Here is a 20,650-nt window from a genome sequence, read left to right on the forward strand (position 1 = left end):
ATGGATTGTTTCCACCAGTCAGCGAGACAGTAGTGAGAGGGAACAAAATTAAGATAATTACAAAAACAATTAAAGGGGAGGTTAGAAAATGTCTTTACAGAGAGTGGTTATAATGCGGAATTCACTGCAAGAAACCAGTGGTGAAGCAATCCATAAACTCTTTAAAAAGGGTATTAGACAGTTGCTTGAAATAGGTGAATACTACAGGACATGGGGACTGAGCAGGAGAGTGGGATTAGACTAGGCAGCTCGTAAATTGAGCACAGACTTGATGAGCCAAGTGACCTGTCTCTGCGCTGTGATATGGGGCTACCAATTTTTCCCTATTATATCCAATCCAACTTTTTTTTGTTCAAATCCCACAATTCTTTACAGGTCCTGCAAATCCCAGAATCCCCTCAATGTGTCTCCTTACAAACCCCATCCTCCTTTTTGTCTCTCCAATCCGCTCCTACTCTACGTGACTGCCAAGATCGGGTATCAGTGCCAGTATTTAATATTCTACCCTGCTTATGGGATGTGGGGCTAGCCGAGCATTCCTAACCTGAGTGAAAAGAAAGAAGGAGCTTGCATTTATATAGCGCCTTTCACGACTTCAGGACGTCCCAAAGCACTTTACAACCAATGAAGTACTTTTTGAAGTGTAGTCACTGTTGTGATGTAGGAAACGCAGCAGCCAATTTGCGCACAGCAAGATCCCAAGAAAAGGCTCCGTGGAACTGCACTGTTTTCATTCTGCTAGGATTGGGAGATAGATACACAGGGAGCAACAGGAGTAAGAGAATGCAGACAGATTGGAGAGTCTGCTCCTTCCGTATTTATCGCCTCAAGAAGTTGGCAGGCAGAGAGATATATTTATTATTAGAATTGTTCCCAACATTAAAGTTTGATCAGTAAATGTATCCATTTATTCAGAAGAACTACTTCATATATCCTACTCATTGCTTTCCATTATAAGGCCCAGAATTCCCACTGCAGTCTGCCTAGGATTGAACAATTTAAAGGCATTTACTGTCCGAATAAGTCAAATGGTCATTTATCTTCTAATTGTAAATCCTGTGAGCAACTGTTATTTATCCTCTATACAAATCCCATTAGCAAGCATGATTAATTACTGAAGCTGGAGAATATATACCCCTACAGGGACAGTAAAGCATTGTTGAAGGACTGAACACAAAGTGGGTGATTTTAAACCCTAAGAATGGGTGGGTTGGGAGCAGGTGGGAGTCGAAAATAGTTTTTTTTTGGGTCGCGACCCCCTCAAAATTTTCGGACTTTGCATTCCCAGTGGGAAGCCTGTACTTTTACGCTCCGACGTTAAACCCGGAAATAAAGCCGGATTGCGGTCGCGACCCAAAAAACAACTATTTTCACCTCCCACCCGCCCCCGACCCACCCGTTCTTGGGGTTTAAAATCACCCCCAAAGAGTCAGACTTTCCTATTGCTGATCACCTGGTTACAGTGAATACAGGAAAACTGGGCGGGGGGGGGGGGGGGGAACACACACGCCAATAAGGGAGCCAGCCCATTTTTGCATCCAGGGGATCCAATAACCCCAGGTGCAGGAACAGGAAAATCTGCCAACCTTATCTAAGAATTGCTTCCGACATTTGGTGAACACAGCTATCTGACATTCGTTGAGTGGAGCATTGCTTAAACACTGCCCTCTAGTGTAGTCAGATGTCACACATGGAGACTACAGGCTGAGTGGAGGTGTTACCATTCGTCAAAACTGGTACAATGTACTAATAACAAGATTGTGGCAATTTTCTCCCACAGGCAAAGCCATCCCTATGATATCTATTTCTGCCTCACTGGCCAGTCCCTTATGATTAAATAACGATTCTGCTGCAAATGCAGTCACAGTGCTTTTATCACATCTTGAAGAGATTATGAATTTAAAAAATCAACGCGGCATTTGTCAAAGAAAAACTGTGTTTAATTGGCACCGTAATACAACATCCATTTTTACCAAATTTAAACATTTTCAGAACGAAGGTCTATCTTTTGCCCATAAAAAGTACTGTTTGAAACAAAAAAAATATATATATATACAGCATTAGGCTGAATGTTAAGCAGGCGTCAGCTTGGCTCAGTTGGTAGCATTCTTGCCTCTGAGTCAGAAGATTGTGGATTGAAGCCCCTCTTCAGGACTTGAGGTTCATCTTCTGTGCTGAGGTGCCAGTGCAATTCTGAGGGAGTACAGCCCTTCAGATAAGACGTTGTACCAAAGCCTTGTCTGCAGATGACAATCTCTCAAGAAGATCAGGGAATTGTCCTGGTCGATGTTCCACCCTCAATCAACAATACCAAAACAAGTGAACTGATCATTCACTTCATTTTGTTGCAAAATTTAATCAACTCTTTTATTTTTTTTACAAGTGAATAGTTTTTTTTTTAAAGTCCTACCTACTAACTGGAGAGCAATGTTTAAAATTAGTTTTGATCAAATAATTTATTGTTTGTGAGGCCTTCCTATGTACACACAGATGCTGCCACAGATTACTCTTACAAAGAGCCAGCATGGGCTCGATGGGCCAAAAGGCCTCTTTCTGTGCTGTAACCATTCTGTTCTATTCTATAACATTTATGTGGAGTGCTTTAAGCCATGTCAGAAATGCAAGCCTTTCTTTTCTTTTCCTTTAAAATGGCTTTTTCCAGAAACAATCTAGTTGGCAGTGCACCATTCCAATACTCCATTTAGGAGATGTCTGTTCCTATAGACAGGAACCGGTGGTTGGTTCATTTTCACGGCTGAAGAGAAGGAAAAAGGATGAATTCTATTTATCGAAGACATAAATGAATCAGAAAAGTGTCGTCAGGAATGTGCTGGATATTAAAAATGAGTATGTTCAACATCAAACCTCTAGGACCAGCTGTCGTGCTTTGCTTTGACTAAACCCAGGTGGTAAAATCAAACTTGTCAATTAACCTTGGGCCAGCTGTGGGAAGCTGATAAGCCAAGCAACTCACCATCTGGCTGGTACCATCGCTGTGTCTCCTTTCACCTCCAGTCCCCTTTTGACTTTCCCTCATTTCTTCCTGTGTCCGATCCTCTCTCCTTCACAGCCCTTCCCTGTTCCTTGAGTCAGCTTCTTGCTTGTATCAAAGGCTGATTTTTATCCTTCAGTTTCTTGCAAAATTTAGTCAACTCTTTTATTTTTTTACAAGTGAATAGTTTTTTTTTAATAAAGTCCTACCTGCTAACTGGAGAGTAATGTTTAAAATTAGTTTTGATCAACTAACTAATTATCCCACAAGAAATCAAACCCAGTCAGAACTGAGGGCCATCAACCATCTATATACTTCCCAGAAGTAGAAACTATTCTATTTCTGAATAGAAATATGTAAATAGTTGCTGGCCTTCTGTTCTGACTTGGTACTCCAGGTGTATTCTTGGATCTTAGCTGAGGAGACAGTGACAGTGAGTCCCCGAGAGTGGTTAGAATGTGGAACTCGCTACCACAAGGAGTAGTTGAGGCGAATAACGTAGATACATTTAAGGAGAAGATAGATAAACACAAGACGGAGAGAGGAATAGAAGGTTATGCTGATAGGTTTAGATGAAGAGGGGTAGGAGGAGGCTCGTGTAGAGCATAAACAACAGCATGGACCTGTTGGGCCGAATGGCCTGTTCCTGTGTTGTACATTCTATGTAATTCCATATGGATTTTCAGAAGACATTCAATAAAGTGTCTCACAAGAGGTTGGTTATAAAAATCCAGGCATGTGGTGCAAGAGGAACTGGAACAGCATGAAGAAAAAGTTGGTTGATGGATAAGAAACAAAGAGTTAGGGTAAATGGGTGTTGCTTGGATTGAAGATGGGTTGGATGTGACATAAGAACATAAGAAATGTCTCCTATTTTTTATGTTATTATGTTCTTAAGACTTCAGGAAGACATAGCCAGGTTAAGGGAATGAGCAGACAGGTGGCAGATGCAGTGGATAATTGTGACGGTAATACATTTTGGGAGAAAAAAAAATGAGGACATACACTCAATGGAAAGATGCTGAAGGGTGTGGAGAGAGGGTTCAAATATATAATTCCCTAAAAGTGCATGTTCAAGTAGATACAGCCACATCTAAAGGCCAACGGCATTTTGGGCTTTATAAATAGGGGCATTGAGCACAAGACTAATGAACTAATGATTAATTTGTACAAAACATGGGTTGGGTCACAGTTAACATCATAAGAAATAGATGCAGGAATAGGCTATACGGCCCCTCAAGCCTGCTCTGCCATTCAATAAGATCATGGTTGATCTTCTACCTCAACTCCACTTTCCCACCCGATCCCCTTATCCCCTGATTCCCTTAGTGTCCAAATATCCATTGATCTCTGTCTTGAATATATTCAACGACTGAGCATCCACAGCCCTCTGGGGTAGAGAATTCCAAAGATTCACAACCCTCTGAGTGAAGACATTTTTCCTCCTCTCATTCCTAAATGGCCGACCCCTTATCTTGAGACTATGACCTCTAGTTCTAGACTTTGCAGCCGGGGGAAACTGCCTCTCAGCATCTACCCTGTCAAGCCCTGTAGAGTACTGTGTGTAGTTTTGAGTGCCCCATTATAGAAAGGACATGGAGGCCCCAGAGAGAGCATACAATGTAGATTGACCAGGGTGATGCCAGGGATGGGAAGTGATAGTTAGGAGGAGAGACTTGAGATAATGAGACCATTTCCGTGGGAGCAGAGAAGGCTAAGAGGAGGTTTTAGTCGAGGATTTTTAAAGTTATGAAGGGTTTTGATAAAGTGAGGAGGGAAAGACTACTTCTTCTGGTTGGGATTTCAGTGATGAGGAGTCATCAATTTAAAATTGTCACTAAGGGAGTAAGGAGGGAGATTAGGAGAAATTTGCTTTTGCAGAGGGTTGGAGCAGGGACTGGTTTGCCATAGGTCATGTTGAGGAAGGGATCTTTTCACCTTTTAAGTAAAAAAATTGAATAAATATTTGAATTAAGGGGAAGATAGAGGGCGATGGCGAAAGAACAGGGCAGTGGGATTCATGTTGGATTGTTCTAGCAAAGAGTCGGCACAGACACAATGGGCCAAGTGGCCTCCCTTCTGTGCTGTAAAATTTTGTGCTTCTTTGATTTTATCTTAGGGAAGGTGATGGAATCTAGGTGAAAAATTCAAGGAACAGTGCAAGAAGGAGACTGAACATCTCAACTCTATGTCATTCAAACACCGAGTGACTGTATAAAAACAAAGAGGCTTCATCTTGTTCATATTCCCAAATCAACTGTAAAAGGCACACCGTGAGATTCTCAACCCGGAGGGAACAGATAACCAAAGCAAAGTAGACCAAATACTCCCGAGCCGGATCAGAAACCACTTCATCTGTCTCTAATTGAGGCGTTTAAGATGATTAAAGTATTTGATAGGGTAGATGAAGAGAAACTATTTCCTCTGGTGGGAGAGTCCAGAACAAGGGGGCATAATCTTAAAATTAGAACTAGGCTGTTCAGGGGTGATGTCGAGAAGCACTTCTTCACACAAAAGGTGGTGGAAATCTGGAACTCTCTTCCCCCAAAAAGCTGTTGAGACTGGGGGTCAATTGAAAATTTCAAAACTGAGATTGATAGATTTTTGTTAGGCAAAGGATATTAAGGGTTACAGAACCCAAGGCGGGTAGATGGAGTTATGGTACAGATCAGCCATGATCTAATCGAATGGTGGAATAGGCTCGAGGGGCTGAATGGCCTACTCCTGTTCCTATGTTCATAATCCTGAGGAACAGGAGGGCAGAGTTATCTGAACAAAATTCAGGAGAATAGGTATCCCTCCAAAAATAATAGACTTATAACTGTAGTTCTGAGAGGGCAAACATCTATTGGAATACAATTGTTTGATCTGATGTAAGTGAAACCAGGACCCCCCATTGTGTCCTTTGAAGCTTATGACAAGAGAATCTGAAATATGCAACAATATTCCTCAGAAAGAGGGATGTAGGATATGATAAAACTTATGTGAAATGTAATGAAAGACCAACAGAGGGAGTGCTGAGTTACTTGAAAGATAGAGGAAGTTTGAAAAATTGCAGTTCAGAGAGATGTGTGTCTCAGGGGCTTTCATGGTCCGGCTGGAAGCAAAGAAGGATCTGGAAACATCTAATTAAAACTGTGTTCTTATTGTTTGGGTCCATTCTGAAAGTTCCCACAACACATCACCTGCCACCTCACTTCCTTCTCCCACTGGGGTAGCATCTAGAAGTAGCATTAGATTGAGTAAGAAAGACTGACGTTCATATGGCATCCTTTAGAATCGTAGAATCATACAACACAGAAGGAGGCCATTCGGCCCATCGTGCCTGTGCCGGCCCTTTGAAAGAGCTATCCAATTAGTCCCACTCCTCATAGCCCTGTCAATAGAGTTACTATTGAATCTTCTTCCAACACCCTTCCAGGCAGTGCATTCCAGATCAGAACAACTCACCTACTATCCTTGGGATATCCCAAGTCAATTATAGTCACTGCTGTTATGTTGGCAAACACAGCAGCTAATTTGTGCACAGCAAAGTCCCACTAACAGCAAACGAATGACTGGCCAATTAATGGTACTGGTTGAGGGAAAAGTATCAGCCAGGGCACTGGGAGAACTCCCTGCTCTTCTTTGAATACTGCTGAGGGATCATTTATACCTAGCTGAACAGGCAGATGAAACCTTGGTTTAGTGTACAACCCAAAAGACGGCACCTCCGACAATGCAGCACTCCCTCAGTACTGCACTGAAGTGTCAGCCTGGGTTATGTTCTCAAGTTTGTAGTGAATCATGAGATGCTTACTGTACAGGGTCACAAAGGAGGAAGCATTGGAGTAAAACACAGTAAAGCCCTCCGAGATCTCTGCGCTCCTCCAATTCTGGCCTCTTGCTCATCCCTGATTTTAATCGCTCCACCATTGGCGGCCGTGCCTTCGGCTGCAAATATGCACACACACCACACCACATCCCATTCTAAAATCTCTCCTTTGCTTTTAAATGGGCGGATTACGTGTAAATATCTGCCTCGCTTTATATTCTAAAGTCTTTACTGCCGTTGCTAGGCATCTGCCATACAACAATTGGTATTTATGCAGTGCCTTTAGCCCAGCAAAACATGCCAAGGTGTTTCCAACTTGGGGATCGGACCCAAGCAGGCATCGGAGGGAAATCATTGAATGGAAGTCTCTTCCTAAAACCCCTCCACCTCGCTGCATCTCTCCCCTACTTTAAAAGCCTCCTTAAAGCCCGCTTGTTCAACATTGCCCTCGGCTTCCTCCCGCTAAGTTGTGTAAAAGGTGCCATTTAAATGGCTGTTGTAATAGTAATAGTAGTAGTAACAGTAGTCATAGTATTTGTAGTAGTACGAGCAGTATTTTCAGTAATTGTAATAGTAGATGTTATAGTAGTATTTGTAGTTGCAGTATTAGTAGTAAAGCAGTACTCATAGTTGTTGTTGTATTAGTAATAGTGGTAATCGTAGTTGTTGTAGTAATAGTTGTATTAATAGTTGTAGTATTAGTAAAGGTAGTAGTAATCGTAGTAGTAGTGAGGATGCCTAGTAATGTAATTCTTCTCCTGGCCAATAGTAGTAATCGTAGTTGTTGTAGTATTAGTATTAATAGTAGTATTAATAGTTGTAGTATTAGTAAAGGTAGTAGTAATAGTAGTGTTGGCCAATGGTATAACATTTTTTTGGCAACGGTGTATTTTTTTTTAAAACATGAAGTTCCTTCTCATCAAGGCACGCATAGAGGCTTGACTAATCCAGGCTAGTATGGAACGAATAAAGACTCCCTGCAATGGGAGCGCAAATATTGCCTGGATTCATTCCAGTCTTCTTTCATCCAACAATAACTCCAAACATAATTACTCCTGAGAGGCACAATAAAGGAAAACACTATTAAACTAATGGATCATCATTCTACAGTGAATTAACGCAGATTTCTAACTGTGAAAAGTTTACCATTTATATTGCCATTATTATTCACTAATTCATTTAATTGCTGTGCCTTTCACCTTTTGATGGTATTAGTTGAAAGAATCATGGGGCTTTAGTTGATTCTTGGCACTTTAAAAATATTATTTATTGCGCACTGAAGCTGATGTAGTTTCCCTCCCACTGGCTAACACCAATTCCAAGGATTACATAGTATTACATGGTATTTACAGCACAGAAACAGGTCAATTGGCCCAACAGGTCTATGCCGGTGTTTATGCTCCACACGAGCCTCCTCCCACCCTACTCCATCTAACCCCATCAACACATCCTTCTATTCCTTTCTCCCTCATGTGTTTTTCTAGTTTCCGCTTAAATGCATGTATGCTATTGGTCTCAACTATTCCTTGTGGTAGCGAGTTCCACGTTCTAACCACTCTCTGGGTAAAGAAGTTTCTCCTGAATTCCTTATTGGATTTATTAATGACTATCTTATATTTATGGCGTCCAGTTTTGGACTTCTCCACAAGCGGAAACAAGAAGACTTGAATATCCCATTTATGCGAGAGGGTTGTCACCGATTGCACTAGCACCCTTAGAGGTGACCTTGTAATAAATGGCTTGCTGTCTGAGGACACAACAACTTCCTCAACTGGGGTTTTCACTTGCTGACCCCAATCAAAAATTCTGCTGAAGACAATTAAAATGCAGCAGACACTGGCGACAAGGCGGTCATGTTCACCACCTTTGGAGTCTGGCCGCGGGTGAGCTGCTGTTCCGAATGGTCCGTTTTCAGTCCTCGGGAAGACTCGCATCTTTCGGATGAGATGTTAATCTGAGGCCCCGTCTGGCCCTCTCAGGAGGATATAAAAGATCCCACGGCCACTATTTCGAAGAAGAGCAGAGGAGTTCTCCCCGGTGTCCTGGCCAATATTTATCCCTCAACCAACATCACAAAAACAGATTAGCTGATCATTATCACATTGCTGTTTGAGGGACCTTGCTGTGCGCAAATTGGCTGCCGCGTTTCCTACATTACAACAGTGACTACATTTCAAAAGTAATTAATTGGTTGTAAAGCACTTTGGGACATCCTGAGGTCGTGAAAGGTGCTATATAAATGCAAGTCTTTCTGTATTAAAAAAAGAGTGGCTATAAATCAAGTTGCTACACTGCTCAAACACCACAGCACTGCATGCTCCAAGTAGAGATGGCCCTCAGGGGATCCAGTCCAGCATAACTGCAGCCACAGCGGCCAGGAATCCTCTCTCTGCGGTTTACATCTGAGTCGCTTAAAGAAAAATCAGATGCAAAATTAATTTAGGAAATCATCAAAGATATTAATCTTCACCACAGATGGTTAGTACAGCGCCGCTAGCAATAATAGCAAAAAGGTTAGTTTCTGTGAATCATAATGCTTGTGTAATACTTTAAATGTGTTCAATCGCAATTACATAAATGCACAACACATTTAGTGGAAATTCAACATGGCAACACAAGCCTGAAGAAAACTCACCAATCAGCAACCATAGAATTACATAGAATGTATTTCACAGAAACAGGCCATTCGGCCCAACTGGTCTATGCCAGTGTTTATGCTCCGCACGAGCTTCCTCCCACACTACTTCATCTAACCCTATCAGCATAACCTTCTATTCCTTTCTCCCTCATGCACTTATCTAGTTTCCCCTAAAACGTATCTATGTTATTCGCCTCAACTACTCCATGCGGTGGCAAGCTCCACATTCTAACCACCCTCTCAGTAAAGAAGTTTCTCCTGAATTCCCGATTGGATTTATTAGTGACTATCTTATATTTATGGCCCCTAGTTTTGGACTCCCCCACAAGTAGAAACATCTTCTCTACGTCTATCTCATCAAACCCTTTCATAATTTTAAAGACCTCTATCAGGTCACCTCTCAGCCTTCTCCTTTCTAGAGAAAAGAGCCCCAGCCTGTTCAGTCTTACCTGACAGGTATAACCTCTCAGTTCTGGTATCATCCTTGTAAATCTTTTTTGCACCTTTTCCAGTGCCTCTATATCCTTTTTTTTTATTATGGAGACCAGAATTGTACACAGTACCACATTAAACAATCACCAGCTACTCTTTACATGAAGGTAAGAGGAGATCTGATAAATGTTTTCAAAATAATGACAGGTTCTGATAAAGCAAATCAGAAAAAAATCTATTCCCACTGATCAGTGACTCAGTAACAAGAGGGCTTAAATTTAAGATCATCAGGAAAAGAACAAAAGGATAGATTAGGAGAATTTTTTTACGCAGAATGTTATTCGCACATGGAATGCCGGACAGAGGGTGGATGTTATATCCAGTAAACACTCAAGTTGGTGTGCTAATGTAATGCTGCTTTTACCTCAGACTCCCTTGAACATTCTTTCTAGATATAACATTCAATATAAGAGATGACCCTGGAGTGCTATTGCTACAATATGCTTGCTCTCATGAGGGGCCACTATAGTGTTCAGTTCCCAATATGCAAGTACAATACATATCAGTGGGAAGCAAAATCTATGAGAGCTTTTAAAGGAGAAGTGGATAGCTATTTGAAAAGGAACAATTTAAAAAAGGGATAGAGCAAGGGCAGGGGATGGGATGAAGTGGATGGCTCTTTCAGGGTGTTCCTCGATGCTGTTAAATTCTATGAGTATAAAGCCAGGATTTTAATCTGGGGCGGCAGTGGTGGGCAGGAGTCACCCACGGACTCCTCTGCGTGAAGCCAGGGCCATTTTAACTCCCGGGCCTTATTTACATACTGCAGGTCTGTCTCCTGCCTGAAGCCGGCGGGAATGACGTCAAGGCTGGTGGGCAGGAGTGGGAATTGGGGCAGGAGCCGTGGTCCCAAGAGGAGGGGGGGACTGGGGAGTGGCAGAGCCGATGCTAGTGGGGGGGGGAGGGAGTGGTAAGGGGAAGGTTCAAGGATTCCTTGTGGGGCCAGGAGACGAACACCTGTATCTACTGCCACCCTCCTCCCCCACCAAGAAATCCTTCTGAACATTCAAAGATTTCACTTACCTTAGCCTCTTTCGGCCACGCTGCTGCCTCAGGCCAGGTGTCTATGGTGGCTTTGGCGCTGCGCGGGCCTCCCGCCATTTCAGGTTAGAATCGCATCGCGGTTCCCGCGGCGTCACATTTTACTAGGCCCCTGCCTGCCCCTAGTGGGCGGCCTGCACGCTGCCCGAATCCCGGCAGCTGAAACAACGGGTTGGGGGGCCGGAATGCCGCGGAGAGAAAGAAGGAGAAAGAGAAAAGACACAAAAACCGTAGAGACGGATCGAAAGAGAAAGAAAGAGGAGAGAAACAGATGAAAGAAAAAGAGAAAGCCAATAAAAGAGAAATAGAGAAAGAAAGACAAAAAGAGAAAGAAGGGAGAATGAGGGAAAAAAGGAAATTGGGAAAAGAGAAAGAAAAAAATGAAGGAAAGAGAAAAAGAAAATGAGGGTAAGAAAGAGAATGTGAGAGAAAAAGAATATGTGAAAGAGCAAACGAGGGAATGAAGGAAAGAAATATTAATTTGAGTCACTGTAAAATCCAAGAGAATTGCGTTTCTTTGTAAGCCACTCTCCTGCTTTTAAACAGAATAGTGTAAAATGTTTGGTCCGTTGCTAGCACTCGTCCCTCTGAATCCAAGGTTGTTGGTTCAAGTACCACTTGTGGACGTCAGCACAGAACTTGGCTGATATTTCAGTGCCATCCTGAGGGACTGCCCTACTGTTGGTGGTCCTGTGAAGGAACCAAGGCCCTATCTGCCTGTTCAGGTGGACTTTAAAGATCCCATGGAAGATAAATGTAAGGAATCTTACAACACCAGGTTATAGTCCAACAGTTTTATTTGAAAATCACAAGCTTTCGGAGTTTACCTCCTTCGTCACCTGACGAAGGAGGTAAACTCCGAAAGCTTGTGATTTTCAAATAAAACTGTTGGACTATAACCTGGTGTTGTAAGATTCCTTACATTTGTCCACCCCAGTCCATCACCGGCATCTCCACACCATGGAAGATAAGCAGGGAATTCTCCGGGCGTCTTCCCTCAGCCTACACTGCCAAATGCAGAATAAGTGATCATCCATCTCATTGCTGTCTATGGGATCTGCTATGTGCAAAATGGTTGTCGCACTTGTCTACACCTCCAGTGCCTGTGAAGCACCTTGGGATATTACCAAGAGACAGAACACGTATATAAAGATGCAACTTACACACCAGATTTTACAGTACAGACTGTAATTGGCTGCCAAAGAACATTAAATTCTAGCAGAGTCGACACAGATACGATGTGCCTCTTTATGTGCTGTGAACATCTAGGGTTTTATGTGTTTAGTTGTGCTATGCCTTCTCTCCCACAGTCTGTAAAATACAGTCTTTGTAAAAATACAGATGAGGGATAGCTAGCTCCTAATTACTAATTTAGCTAAGCTCCCTTGCACTGTAAATATTTATAACTTGATTAAAAAAGAACAGAAACTGAGACAGACTGATGTTTAAGACTTTTTTATTTTTCAGGATTTTAATTGAATTTAATGAAGTTTACATACTTTTTTTTGAGTTGCAGTAAATTATAGTTTATAGCACACAATATCTAAGGCTATGCTAAGCCTCATGTTTAAGTAACCTTTTTAAATGTGCTTCCTTTTAAGACTAACAGACTACAGCTTAATTAACACCCCCCATCCCATGGTGATTAAAAGACAAGAAAAAGAAACACTTGCATTTATATAGCACCTTTCACGACCTCAGGACGTCCCAAAGCGCTTTGCAGCCAAATAAGTACTTTTGAAGTGTACTCACTGTTGTAATGTAGTAAAAAGTGGCAGCCAATTTGCGCACAGCAAGCTCCCACAAACAGCAATGTAATAATGACCAGATAATCTGTTTTAATGATGTTGGTTGAGGGATAAATATTAGCCAGGTCACCGAGGAGAACTCCCCTCCTCTTCTTCGAAATAGTGCCATGGGATCTTTTACGTCCGCCTGAGAGGACAGATGGGGCCTCGGTCTAACGTCTCATCTGAAAGCCGGCACCTGCCTCAGTACTGCACTGGAGTGTCAGCCTGGATAATGTGCTCAAGTCTCTGGAGTGGGACTTGAACCCAGGACCTTCTAACTCAGAGACGAGAGTGCTACTTCTGAGCCATGACTGACATTAAGATTCCTCAGCAGTTATTATATACCACGAGGCAGGCCCAGCAACTCCCCCACATTTAAAGGCCATTTTCCGACTTGCTCATATTTCCTAATGTCTGTTATACTTACCTTGTGCTTAGACATCTTAGGCTGAAGTGTTATTAAGTCACATGCATCGCCATGACAACAGACAAAAGTCTGTACAAGAGAATCGCGAATGTACGTCACCTCACAGTTGGACCACAGCCTGGATGTGAATTGAATTCCAGGAGGAAGCATCTTGGCAGCTGATGCGCTGTTCTACTGTGACCTGGGATTTAATTGCTCACTTCCCTATTATTAAGAACGAACTTGCATTTATATAGCGCCTTTCACAATCTCAGGACGTCCCAAAGCGCTTTGCAGCCAATGAAATGTGTTTTGAAGTGTAGTCACTGTTGTAATGTGGGAAGCGCGGCAGCCAATTTGCACACAGCAAGATCCCACAAACAGCAATGTGATAACGACCAGGTTAACTGTCTTTTAGTGATGTTGGCTGAGGCATAAATATTGGCCAGGACACGGGGAGAACTCCCGTGCTCTTCTTCGAAATAGTGCTGTGGGATCTTTTACGTCCAGCTGAGAAAGCAGACGGGGCCTCAGTTTAATGTCTCATCCAAAAGATAGCACCTCCGACAATGCAGCACCCTCCCAGCACTGCAGTGGAAGTGTCAGCCTAGATTTTGTGCTCAAGTCTCTGACCTTGACTCAGAGGCAAGAATGCTACCCACTGAGCTACGGCTAACACCTTAATGAGGATTTATAAGCTTAACTTTTCTGAGTATAGACTGGCAGTGTGCAACCTTGCCCAGCCCCAGAGCATATCAGTGTAGATTGGAAAATCACAGGCATCACACCTGCGATTTTCCAATGTACACTGGCTGCAGGCAAGGTTCTTTGCCAATGGCATATGCTTGGAAAGTTTACCCAATGGCGCATCCACATTTAGGGACATATTCTGCTAAATAAGACTACATAAAACAAATTATCTGGTCATTATTACATTGCTGTTTGGGGGATCTTGCTGTGCACAAATTGGCTGCCGCATTTCCTACATTACAACAGTGACTACACTTCAAAAAGTACTTCATTGGCTGTAAAGCGCTTTTGGGACGTCCTGAGGTCGTGAAAGGCACTAAATAAATGCAAGATCTTTTTTCCATTCTTCAGCGGATTTAATCTCAGGGCTAAAGTCAAGATTCCTCTTCTGAATAGTGAATTGTCCAAGGACAGATAGATCTTCAGAGAAATTGCAGCCAAACAAGAATGCAGGATTTTTCTGAATTCTTTTCTCCAGCACCAAATATTCCCAGAAATAAATGATAGAAACACAACAGTGGATTTATTGGGGTTGAATTCAATGGAAGGCGACTTCGTACTAATCCTACAATAATCAGTAATGACCGTCCTCTGTAATAATATCCCCTTCCCCAATGGTTTAGTGGGGAAATGCATGATGGGGCAATATTTGCCCCTGTAATCCAAGAAAACCCAAGGTTTAATCCCCGATTCCCATCAAGTTAGTTGACCTAATCCACTGGCAACAGTAGGAGCATTTTTAAAAATTACATGTTTAGGTGTCGAATTATAGGAATTTATCTTGTATACGGTGCAGGTTTAGGTATCAATGCAAAACTTGAGAGGACAGACATTAAAACAGGTAACATTTATGCACTTGTGCATTGAACTTTGCATTTAATTCCTAAATATAGAGTTTGGCACGTAGCTGTAATCTATGTTTATTTTAATGTAACGGAAAGAATAAGGGCAAGCTGCTCTTTTAGCAGATCTGTTGGAGAACAGAAAGGGTGTGTTCTCATACCAAGGTAAATCATTTAGAGTTCGCACCAAGTCCCGTTCACACATCACCCCTGTGCTCGCTGACCTGCATCAGCTCCTGGGTCAGGCAACACCTTGATTTTAAAAAACTCATCCTCGTTTTCAAATCCCTCCATGGCCTCGCCCCTCCCCATCTCTGTAACCTCCTCCAGCCCCACAACCCGCAGAGATCTCTGCGCTCCTCCAAGTCTGGCCTCTTGCACGTCCCCCACTTCCTTCACCCCACCATTGGCGGGCCGTGTCTTCAGCTACCTAGCCCCTACATCTGGAATTTCCTCCCTAAACCTCTCCACCTCTTTCCTCCTTTAAGACGCTCCTTAAAACCTACCTCGTTGACCAAGCTTTTGGTCGCCTGTCCTAATATCTCCTTATGTTGCTCGGTGTCAAATTTTGTTTGATAATCGCTCCTGTGAAACACCTTGGGACGTTTTACAATGTTAAAGGCGCTATATAAATACAAGTTGTTCCTGTTGTATCTTTGGGCAACCCTCTGACAGTCATAACCTGTTGAACATACTACAGAATAAAGCAGATTTCAATCACTGTCGCTTTAGTGTCAGTGGGACACTGTGTAAACAGGGACTTGAAACTAATTAAAGGCACTGTTATTGTAAAGACTACAGGAGATTTACATGACTGTTACTGTATCTATATTTCCATATCAGCTCCTTTAACAGCGATCAGTTAATGATGCTCACACTGAAAGGAAGAGGGAGAGAGAATACAGTACATCCTACTGAACACACAGTGGCAGAATTCCCCTCCTTGCATGAATTATTTGGTAGGTCAGGAGAGAGAGAGAGAAATGGCCTATATACTTTGCACTTGAACAACGTAGGCTTTTTGCATCCTCAGTGTGCTATTCACTTATGTCATTTTAGTATTACAAATGGACCACAAGCAAGGTCCAACCTGCAAGATGGATTTATGGCAAAAAGAGTTGATGCAGCCAATGATCGTTCTCGTCGATGAGCCTCTGCTGCCGGGAGCCCGTATCGGGAAATCGTGAGTGCTCTCCCTACAATCTTCTGTCCATTAAAAGTTAAAAAAAAACCGTAGGGAGTGGCCCACGATTTTTCAACCTGTGCCCAAAAGTAAAACGGAACTGGGTGTAATTTTAACCTAACCCGCCCGTCGGGGAAACTGACAGGATCAAATGGAACGTTGCTTTTATAACCCGCCCGATTTTACTCTCCATTGAAGTAAACGGAGAGTAATATTGGACAGGGTATAAAACCAACATTCCACCCGATCCCGTGGGTTTCCCGCCCGGCCAGTTGGGTTAAAATTACACCCGGTATGTGATCGTCTATTGACACGATGGGTGATTCCACAATTTCAATTGACCGAAAATCACGGGCTGTGTGCCTGCGATTTCCTATCATGCGCTCCCGTTAGTGGCGCTCCCAGATGGAAGCCCCGGATCATGGAATACCCCTATAAATTCAACCTGCCAGCCAAAGCCTGAAAGCATAGGATGATCCGAGTTGAACTAGCAGATAAACCTTAACCAGCCCTCTGTACTGATAAATAAAACAGTTTTAGCTGGTTAATCTACAGCCTATCACATACCCTAATAACTGAATATTTTCAGTGAGCACGCAGTTTAAGACTGAGATGAGGAGGAATTTCTTCACTCAGAGGGCTGTGAATCTTTGGAAATCTCTACCCCAGAGGGCTAGGGATGCTCAGTCATTGAGTATATTCAAGGCTGAGATCAATAGATTTTTGGACTCTAGGGCAATCAAGGGATATGAGGAATCGGGCAGGAAAGTGGAGTTGAGGTCAAAGATCAGCCATGATATTATTGAACGGCAGAGCAGGCTCAGGCAGCCTTATGACCTACACCTGCTCCTATTTCTTATGTTTCTGACTGCGCCTCGTAACAAGAGACTAAAAGCACCCTCTGCACTGATTTCTTGATACCTGCGCTCCCAGGGACAGGGACATCCATCTGACTGCTTCCACATGGCCATTCCTGCTGGGACTTTCGCGAGTGCACCTATCCCGTGCGAGGTCTTGTGTGCAGAATGGCTTGCTGCTGAGAGCTCATACATTGAGAGGTAGCATTTCCTGCACTGTTGCAGCTATTTAAAGGGTGACAGTCGTCATTTAAAGCAACATGGCAATTAAAGTCAAGTTTCCACTGCACAGCAGAAAACATTCATATGGCACAAAATTAAAAATCTGTGGCAAGAGATTGAATATTTATAGAATCACAAAGCAGGAGGTAGCCATTCGGTCCATTGTGCCTGTGCGGCCTCTTTGAAAGAGCTATCCAATCAAACCCAAGCCCTTGCCCTTTCCCCATAGCCCTGCAAATTTCTCCTTGGCAAGTATATATGCAATTCCATTTTGAAAGTTACGAACGAGTCTGCTACCTTCAACCTTTCAGGCAGTGCATTCCAGATCATAACAACTCACTGCGTAAAAAATGATTCTCCTCATCCCCCCTCCAGTCCTTTTGCCAATTATCTTAAATCTGTGCCCTCTGGTTAACGACTCACCGGCTATGCAAAATATAAGTTAATGTATTAATGTGCAAAATAAATTTCCAGCCCCCAGAATGGTTCTTCTGGAATTGATAAAACCAGGTTCCAGACAGTGATAAGGAATCATCTAAAAAAAAAATTAGGACTAGGGAAAGAGCATAGTATAATATCATCTTCCTTATCCCTAGACCAAGATTTAGCTACTTCAAGGCAGAATTTGCAGCAGATACACAGAAACCACCTGATCTCACTAGCATCCCCCCTTCATCTCACCAGCCCGCCATGATCCATAGCTGAAATTGACATCTGTTCTCTCTAAGGAAGTTAAGAATCAGAATGCAGGAAGTTAAATCCATGCACCCTTCACTTTCAGGGTAGGCATGTCATCCCTGAAAGACAAATTTTTAAAATATTTGTTACCACGTCCTCTATTACTGGGTTCCGTGTCGAACTCCTGCTGACTTCATGCCCTCGGCCGGCACCGACACAATGGGCTGAAGGGCCTCCTTCTGTGCGGTAACTTTCTATGATTCTAGTGACCCAATAACCAACAGCAGGCACTGATGGCAGTTAGCATTCCTGCTGAAAGAAATTTCATTAACAAGCAAGTAATCAAATGGATCAATTTAAAGAAACGCACGAGAGAAAGTCATTCAGGAAGAAATATTCCACTTTGACTCCAACATATCAGGAAATTGTACACTCCCAGACTGTGATTTTCCATCCATTAGTTTTAGAACAGGAAAATTTACCCTCAAGTACCATTGGTTTATCGTGCATTCTGTGTTTGATTAAATCCTATACAAATTCATATTTAGATAGCACCTTTAATGTAGTAAATTCCTCCAGTTAAACACTGGGACAGCCTCAGTCCCCATCACAAACTCTGTACCCTTGCCACTGATTCCATTCCCCTCCCTGGCATCCTCTCCATCACAAAGACTCCCTACTTTCACCTCCATAATATCACCCGTCTCCGCCCCTACCTCAGCCCATTTGCTGCTGAAACCCTCATCACCTCCACACTCGAATATTCCAATGCCCTCCTGGCCGGCCTCTCATCCTCCATAAGCTTCAGCTCATCCAACACTCTGCTGCCTGTATCCTATCCTGCACCAAGTCCCATTCACCCATCACATCTGCCCTTGCTGACCTACGTCGGATCCTGGTCCACCAAACACATTCAAATTAAAATCCTCATGCTCGTTTAAATCCCTCCCTGGCCTTGTCCCTCCCTATCTCTGTAACCTGCTCCAGCCCTAAAACCCTCCGTTCCTCAGACTCTGGCCTTTTGTGCATCCCTCACTGCAGCAGCATGGGCAGCTGTGCCTTCAGCCATCTCGGCCCCACTCTCTTGGACTCCCTCCCTAAACCCCTCTGCCTCTCCACCTTTAGGACTCTCCTTAACCCTAACTCTTTGACCAAAGGTTTGGGTCCCAGATCCTAATTATCTCCTCCTTTGGCTTGGCATCCATTTTTATCTGGTTACACTCCACTGCAGCACCTTGGGATGTTTTACTACAGTGAAGGTTCTATATAAATGCAAGTTGTTGTTGTAGCTGCATGTGCAAAGTACTGGCCTTAATACATAAGTCCCATCACGAAGTACTGGTGGTAGAAGCATTAATCTACGTACCAACTAGCATCATTAAAAAAGTACATATTGATTACACAGTAGCAAAAACAGAAATGAAACCACTTCCTTCTGCCCTTTTCAGATCAGCCATGATCTTATTGAATGGCGGAGCAGGCTCGAGGGGCCAATTGGCCTACTCCTGCTCCTATTTCTTATGTTCATGTTCTTATAAACACCATTTTCTGATGACTTTATTGCATGCTTAGTGGATAAATGTTAACTTTTCTTAAGAATCTAGGATACAAGGGGGTAGAAGTTATGCTACGGCTATACAAAGCCCTGGTTAGACCACTGTAGTATTGTGTTCAGTTCTGGGCACTGCACTTTAGGAAGGAGATATTGACCCTGATGTAAGTGCAGTGTAGATTTACTAGAATGATATGTGGACTCCAAAGGTTAAATTACAAGGAGATTTTACACAAACTTGGGTTGTATTCCCTGGAATTTGGAAGATTAAGGGGTGATTTGACCGAAGTTTAAGATATTATGGGGAACTGATAGGGTAGATAGAAACTATTTCCGCTGGTTGGGGAGTCTAGGACTAGGGGACTTAGCCTAAAAGTTAGAGCCAGGACTTTCAGGAGTGATGTTAGGAAACCCTTCTACACACAACAGGTGGTAGAAGTTTGGAACTCTCTTCCACAAACGGCAGCTGATGCCAGCTCAAATGTTAATTTTAAATCTGAGATTGCTAGATTTTTGTTAACTAAGGATATTGAGGCTAAGGTGGGTATACGGAGTTAGGTCACAGATCTGCCATGATCTCATTGAGTGGTGGAACAGGCTCGAGGGGCCAAATGGCCTACTCCTGTTCCTATGTTCTATTTCCATTTTTTCCCCTTCATGCTGGGATCCCATCCCGCAGGCACTGGCAGGCCTTTGGACCCTCACTCAAATGACCAATCATTCGTGAACCTAGGTGGTGACAGACTATTCAACCATGGGGTACGTCGCAGCAAGGATCATCACTGATCAGGAGCAGGTACCAGGGATGAAAAATAAATGATTAAAAGAATGTTATTTTAAAAAAATTACACCGGTACCGGGTCACCAAACATTGAATTTTTTTTTTAAATTGCATGCGAAAAAAATTCAATCTACTTTTTTGTTTAAAAAATGTGCGTTTTTTATCCAAATAAAATCTATTCCCAGATAGGTCTCATAAAAATTTAATTTACTGTCAGGACAGAGTAGAAGAGGGGGAGGGGGGGGGGGGAAAGACAAACCAGTGGGTTGGTGAGAGGCAATATTTATTTTACATTTGCAACAATCCTTTTCTACCTCCAGCCTTTTTACAAACAGGGCAGCTTCACAAATAGAAGAGAGAAGATCCACTTAGCAATCTGGTGCTACAGCGTTGACTAGGCGTTCAGCCCTTGACACGGCACTATCTTAATAAGTTCCCCTGGTGAACAAGGGGGCTCATCATGAAGTACATCAAGGATAATAAGGCACAATGGCACTGATCAAAGCTTCACAGCCGTGTTAACAGATTCCAGGGCTCTCTAATAGCATAATGGAAAAAATGTACCTTGCAGTGTGGAACTGACCACTACAGGCCCCAAAATCATGTGGTTAA

At 42.9% G+C, this 20,650-nt stretch overlaps 1 protein-coding gene across 1 annotated transcript in view; it reads right to left on the minus strand.

Annotated features, from left to right (window-relative positions):
- Positions 1–20,650, minus strand: part of rassf3 (Ras association domain family member 3) — a 190,233-nt gene that overhangs the window by 26,970 nt on the left and 142,613 nt on the right. The gene's annotated exons all lie outside the window — the stretch shown is intronic.

The sequence above is a fragment of the Heptranchias perlo genome, chromosome 18 (assembly GCF_035084215.1).
Source record: "Heptranchias perlo isolate sHepPer1 chromosome 18, sHepPer1.hap1, whole genome shotgun sequence".
Classification (NCBI taxonomy): Eukaryota; Metazoa; Chordata; class Chondrichthyes; order Hexanchiformes; family Hexanchidae; genus Heptranchias; species Heptranchias perlo.